The sequence below is a fragment of the Hordeum vulgare genome, chromosome 3H (genome assembly GCF_904849725.1).
Source record: "Hordeum vulgare subsp. vulgare chromosome 3H, MorexV3_pseudomolecules_assembly, whole genome shotgun sequence".
NCBI classification, from domain to species: Eukaryota; Viridiplantae; Streptophyta; class Magnoliopsida; order Poales; family Poaceae; genus Hordeum; species Hordeum vulgare.
In genome coordinates, this window is record NC_058520.1 from 22,341,721 (window position 1) to 22,348,729 (window position 7,009).

At 40.9% G+C, this 7,009-nt stretch overlaps 1 pseudogene; it reads left to right on the forward strand.

The window, feature by feature from the left end:
• The first annotated feature begins 479 nt into the window (after positions 1-479).
• On the forward strand, positions 480-3,584 carry LOC123439339 (annotated as a pseudogene).
• Positions 3,585-7,009: the final 3,425 nt, after the last annotated feature.

Here is a 7,009-nt window from a genome sequence, read left to right on the forward strand (position 1 = left end):
AGGCATCTCTTTAGTCCCGGTTTTAACCGTGACTAATAGCCTACCATTTAGTCCCGGTTCTGACCAAAAACCGGGATTAATGCTCCGCGGCACGCCACGTGGCAGTCGTTGAATCTTTAGTCCCGGTTTTCCTCCGAACCCGGACTAATGAGATGAACCGAACCAGAACTAATGCCCTGACAAACTGAACCGGTCCCGGTTTTAGTTTGAACCGGGGCTAATGGTCTTTTCGGCTTCGGCCGAAAGACCCATTTTCTACTAGTGGGCTAACCCAATTCATGTTCACTGATGCAAAATAAAAATAAAAACGTGAACTTATAATTCAATAACGACCCCACTAAGTCTCAATAAATATAATCGAAAAATAGTTCAGGCGAAACGAATTAATTCATGAATATAATACTTATTGGCCGAACTTAATGTACACATTATTGGCCTAGTGTTTCTGGTAGACCTCTGGCGCTGAGTTTGTCTGATCCATGGCTGCCATACTTGAAACATTGCTTAAATCAAGTGTCAATAAGTTGCAAGATGTCATTACGGATGAGGCCATACTAATCCTAGGGGTGGAAGAAGAGCTTACAAAACTGCTGCGACGAGTGGAACTAATTCAGTGTTGTATATACGATGCTGAGAAAAGGAGGACAAAAGAGCAAGCAGTAAACAATTGGCTTGGTCAACTGAGAGATGTTATATATGATGTTGATGAAATCCTGGATGTGGCTAGATGTAAAGGAAGCAAGCTACTTCCTGATGACCACCCTTCACCATCATCAGGCAAATCATTTGCATGCAAAGGCCTTTCAGTTTCCTCTTGTTTTTGCAACATAGTGCCACGCCATGATGTTGCTGTTCGGATTAGAAGCCTCAATAAAAAGATTGAGTGCATTGCAAATGACAAAGTATTTTTAACTTTCAATAATAGTACACAGCCTATTGCAAATGGTCAAACATCCAAACTGATAAGAAGTTCCAACCTTGTTGAGCCCAATCTTGTGGGGAAGGAGATTATACATGCTAGCAGAAAGTTGGTGGACTTAGTGCTTGCACACAAGGAATACAAGTCTTGCAAGATTGGTATCGTTGGAACTGGAGGAGTTGGTAAGACAACACTAGCTCAAAAAATTTACAATGATCAGAAAATTAAAGGAAGTTTCATGATGCACGCATGGATTTGTGTTTCACAAGACTACAATGAAGTAATTCTTCTTAAAGAGGTTCTTCGTAATGTTGGGGTGCATAATGAGCAAGGTGAAACCGTATCAGAGCTGCAGCGGAAGCTTGCAGAAACAATTGAAGGAAAGAGTTTCTTTCTGGTTCTAGATGATGTGTGGCACTCCAATGTATGGACGGATTTATTAAGGCCTGCATTACATGAAACAACATCCGGAGTAATATTGGTAACCACACGAGATGATCAAATTACAAGGAGAATAGGTGTACAACATACCCACCGTGTTGATCTCATGTCAGCAGAGGTGGGATGGGAGCTACTTTGGAAGAGCATGAACATTGAGGAAGAAAAAGAAGTGCAGTATTTAAGAAGCACGGGGATTGAGATTGTTCATAAATGTGGTCACCTCCCTCTTGCAATCAAGGTTACCGCTAGTGCTTTGGCAAGCAGAGATCTAACGGAGAATGAGTGGAAAAATTATTTGGGCAAATATGCTGGTTCTCCCAGCATGCTCTGTGATGAAATAGAAGGAGCTCTGTATCTAAGCTATGATGAGTTGCCACATCATCTGAAACAGTGTTTCCTTTATTGTGCTTTGTATGTTGAAGATTATATCATTGAGCGTGATGAAGTTACCTGGTTATGGATTGCTGAAGGCTTCATCAAGGAGCAGCAAGGCCACGAGCTAATCCATGCTGCGTGCAGATGTTACCAGGTTATGGATTGCTTAAGGCTTCATCGAGGAGCAGCAAGGTCAACTACTAGAAGACATAGCAGAAGAGTACTACCACGAGCTAATCCACCGGAATCTCCTCCAACCAGATATCTCATATTTTGACATGTCTCACTGCAAAATGCATGACCTCTTAGGACAGCTTGCACTGAACATATCAAGAGAAGAATGTTTTATTGGAGATGTTGAAACATTAAGGGAAGGAAATATGTCAAAACTGAGACGTATTACTGCTGTAATTAAGAAGGATATGTTGGTGTTACCTAGAGTGGATCCGGTGGGGGTTAAGGTTAGGACTTTCCTAACTGTTAAGGGTCCATGGAGAAGTGAGGATACATTGTTCAAGAGATTTCTGCTTCTTCGTGTTTTGGTACTGAATTACTCACTTGTACAAAGCATCCCAGACTATATAGGAAAATTGATACATCTACGTCTACTTAATCTAGATCATACTGGCATATCTTGTCTTCTGGAATCCATTGGCTCCCTAAAGAACCTTCAAGTACTAAGCTTGAGATGGTGCAATGACCTGCACAATCTTCCTTTGGCAGTGACATTGTTGTGCAGTTTAAGATGTCTTGATCTTTATGGCACCAAAATAAATGAGGTTCCGAAAGGGATAGGGAAACTAAAGTTCCTCACTTATGTAGATGGTTATCGTATTAGTGATGGAAGTAATGATACTGTTGCACAAGATGGGTGGAAGTTGGAAGAGTTGTCTTCTTTGTCACAGATGAGGTATCTTTCACTTGTTAAATTGGAAAGAGCGACTCATTGCAGTACAAGTGCGGTGCTGACAGACAAAAAACATCTAAAAGAACTAGTACTAGAGTGGACTGAACGTGGAGAGGGATCATATTCAGAAGAAGATGTCAGCAATGCTGAGAAGGTCTTTGAGCAGCTAATACCTCCACCTAACCTGGAAGACCTATGGATCTTTAGTTTCTTTGGTCAGCGGTATCCCACCTGGTTTGGTACCACCTATTTGTCTTCATTAATATACTTGAAACTCGAAAATGTACGATCATGTGTGCATCTTCCACCGATCTGGCAGCTACCAAACATGAAATATCTGAGGATTGAGGGAGCACATGCTGTTACCAAGGTTGGATCTGATTACAGGGTGATCCTGTATGCAATGAGTTGCTTGCTTTTCCTAAACTTGAATGGTTGATCTTCAGGGATATGCCCAACTGGGAGGTGTGGTCTTCTTTTGAGGAAGAAGTTGCTGCTGGTGCATGGGGAGAGGATGGAGCTGCTGAAATTGGAAAAGAGGATGCCCAATCTGCAAGGTTTCCACTCCTGGCTAGTTTGGTACTGTTGAGACTCGAAGGTTGCCCGAAGCTGAGGGCTCTCCCGCGACAACTTGGAAAGGAGGCCACTAGCTTGAAGGAGCTCAGATTAGTTGGTACAAACAGCTTGAAGGCCGTGGAGGACCTCCCGTTGCTCTCTGAGCTCCTTAACATTCGGCAATGTGAAGGTTCGCAGAGGATCTCCAAACTTAACCCATGTAGATGGGTTGGTAAGTTTGCAGCAGCTGGGGCTGGGCGAGGATATGCAAGAGATATCTTCCCGCTGGGTGCCTGGGCTTCAAAACCAGCACCAGCGGCTTCATGGCGAAGACCTGGACATCTACACTTTGTCTACCAGTTAGATGTGAGCGGTGATGGCACAAGGTACGAGTACTGCATATATACACTAGTTGGACATGTCATTTTGTTCCTTTGATTTACTGAACCATAATTAGTATTCACACATCATAGTTTCCTGCCTCATCTGATACATATATTTCAAGCTTTGTATGCCATTATGTGTATGCTGTTAAGCACCAGAAATGCTTAAATATCCTCTACATATTCCAAAAGTGCTTTAGAAGATGTCCATGGATGCACGGATTGCAGGCATACAAATAATCAATCTAAACTTATTTTCTGTTGCTTCAATTCTTATAATTGTCCTTTTAGAGTTTATAATATAGTCATCAATCTAAACCTATTTTCTCTACGTGTGTGCTTGCATAACCAGATAATTGCTGATGGCCATTGTGACGACTACAATATTTGAAATTGCAGCAACACCCATGCTGAAGGGCCACATGTTATATGTTTCTTGTAACTACTACGGTTTGTTTCCCAATTCAGTTATGCTGGACAAAAACGTGGCAACCAAGGACTGATGCTGCAGTTTAATTACTCCGATGGGCCAAAGCATCACAATACTAAGCTGTGAGGAAGGCTGTCAATGCTGAAGATGTATAGTGAGCTGGTGAAGGAAGTGTTCTGTTTTTCTTTGGACAGCTTCCCTAAAACTTATCGATTTGTTACTTCCAGAACTTCTCGCGAGTTCTTCGCTGTATTGACAATGTGTGGCATGGTTTCGTTCTTGGGATGTAAGCAACGAATTTCGTTATATTTATTTCTGTATTTGGGGCCGGAGGCCTTTAATTTGCTATGTTGTACCTGAGTGACACGGGTTTGTTCTTTCAATGTAACAGATGAATTTCATTTTTTGCATGATTTTATTCTTTGAATGGAAGTGATGAATTTCTTTTAGTTCTTGCTGAACTTGGTCCTGAGACTTTTCCACTCTGAACCTGTGTGAGCTGGTCATGAAGGAATAGCATTCTGTTCCTGTAAACCTGTGTTCAACTATCATGAAACAGCGTCATTCATGATGAGATACCGGTTGGGGTTCGAAAAAGGTTGGACTTCTATTGATCCCGGTTTTGTTGGCAAAGTGATGAGATCAAAAGAAAATACAGACTTGTTCGATGGGATATTGTCTGTAGACCAAAAGAGCAAGGTGGTCTTGGGATCGAGAATTTGGAGGTCAAAAACAAATGTCTACTTAGCAAATAGATGTACAGATTTTCGATTGAGTCTGAAGGCATGTGGATACAAATTCTGAGAAATAAGTATTTACATGCTAAAACCTTGGCTCAGGTAACTTTGAAACCTAAAGATTCACCCTTTTGGAAAGGGCTAATGAGAACGACGGCAGCGTTCTTTCATAGGTCTAAGTTTATCGTTGTGACTGGGGAGTCTACGAGGTTTTGGGAGGACACATGACTGGGGAGACGTCACTAGCCACGCAATATCATGTTCTATATAATATTGTGCAGCGTAAGGAGGCTTATGATGCTACTGTTTTACAGTCTGTTTCTTCGAACATTCGGTTCCAAAGGAGTTTGAGGGGTGATCGTTGGGTAGCTTGGATTGACCTAGTCAGGAGGTTGATGGAGGTCAACTTATCGAACGAGGCCGATAGAATACATTGGAAGCTATCTAACAGTGGCATATTTTTGGTGAAAACTATGTACTTGGACCTCATCAACTCTGGATCAATTTCCCAAATCGATTCATATTTGGAAGATCAAAGTTCCTTTAAGAATCATAATCCTCATGTGGTTCGTTCACAAGAAAGTGATTCCCACTAAGGATAATTTGATAAAGCGTAATTGGGCCAGTAACAAAAGATGTAGCTTCTGTGATCAGTTTGAGACAGTTAAACATCTCTTTCTCGATTGCCCGTTAGCAAAAATACTATGGAGTTCAATTCATATAGCCTTTAATACGATACCTCCAACTAGAATTCACACGTTGTTTGGGACGTGGCTAGATGGAGTAGACATTGGTACGGCGAGACAGATTCACATAGGGATTTGTGCATTACTTTGGGCTATATGGAATTGCGAGAATGACATGGTCTTTAACAGGAAATATCACACAAATGTTTTGCAGGTTTTGCACATGGCAACATCTTTGATCCGTGCATGGTCGTTACTCACTCCTGCGAAGAATAGGGGGTTTTTCGCTACTGGATCTACCTGATGAAGGATAGTAGATCAGGATATCTTCAACCGGTTTGGATGGCAGTCCAATAATAGAATAGGTGGATAGGTGTCTAGTCCTATTTTACGCCAGTTGTGGCCATGTACTTTTTTACTATTCACCTTTTTCGTAAGCTTGTACTGGATTGCAGATATTCCTTTCTTATTTTATATAAATGTGTTCGTATGCATTTTTCCGATACAGAGGCCGGAGGTGAGCCTCTTTTTCTAAAAAAAAGAAATTGCGTCATTTAGAAGGACTATTTGACTGGAAATCATAATAATAACCCATAAAAAGGTATTCCCTCTCTACTCTCTTATATTTCTTTCCAGAGGGAGTATATATCCTAGATGTAGCGTTAAATCGTGGAAGACGAAAACGATGGCATACTGACAAAGCTTCAGAATAAAAACACCTCACGGTTGTGCAGTGCGGCGAATGTTGATGTCCTTCAGGAGCACAATCCCGGAGGGAGGTACCTTGCACCGGAGCTCTACAAATTGTATATATATCCTTTCTTGGTTTTCTTTATCTTCCGTTTCTTGTTACAAGAAACAGGAAGATATCTTTATCTATTAATAAAGCACCTATTGCTTCTATGATACGTCATTAAAATTGCCTTCAAAATTATCTAATATTACCCACCAATGCCACCTATAAATTATAAAAAATGTTTTGCAGGGAATTCTAACATGGGTCGGCCCAACCATAGGGACCAGCTATACTATGCTCTGCTCGCTGTAAATTAAACAGCACACCCATTTGGGCCAGCCCATGGGCGGGGGCCTTTTTTTCAATTTTTTAATTATTATTTATCTGTTCCCTTTTATTTTTTCTAATTCAAATAAATTAAAAAAACTTTCGCAATTCAAAAAATTATATTTACATAAATGTTTGATAAAACATAAAATGTTTGTGGATTCAAAAATTCTTCGGGATTTTTGTAAAAATGTTTGCATATTTAAAAAAAATCATAATTTTGGAGAAAACATTCGTGAATTAGAAAAAGTCCATCATTTTGAACAATTTCTTTAATACAATTCAAAAATGTTTAACGCTGAGGTGTCATCCGTTCGGCACTAGATCGGGAAGGATCGTGATGGGATCACGGGACGGATCGTGATGAGATTGCGGGACGGGTTGCGATTTGGATCGCGAAGATGTTCCACTACATCAACCGCGCTATATACGCTTCCGCTTGGCGATCTACAAGGGTATGTAGATTCACTCTCCCCTCTCGTAGATGATCATCACCATGGATAGGTATTGCGT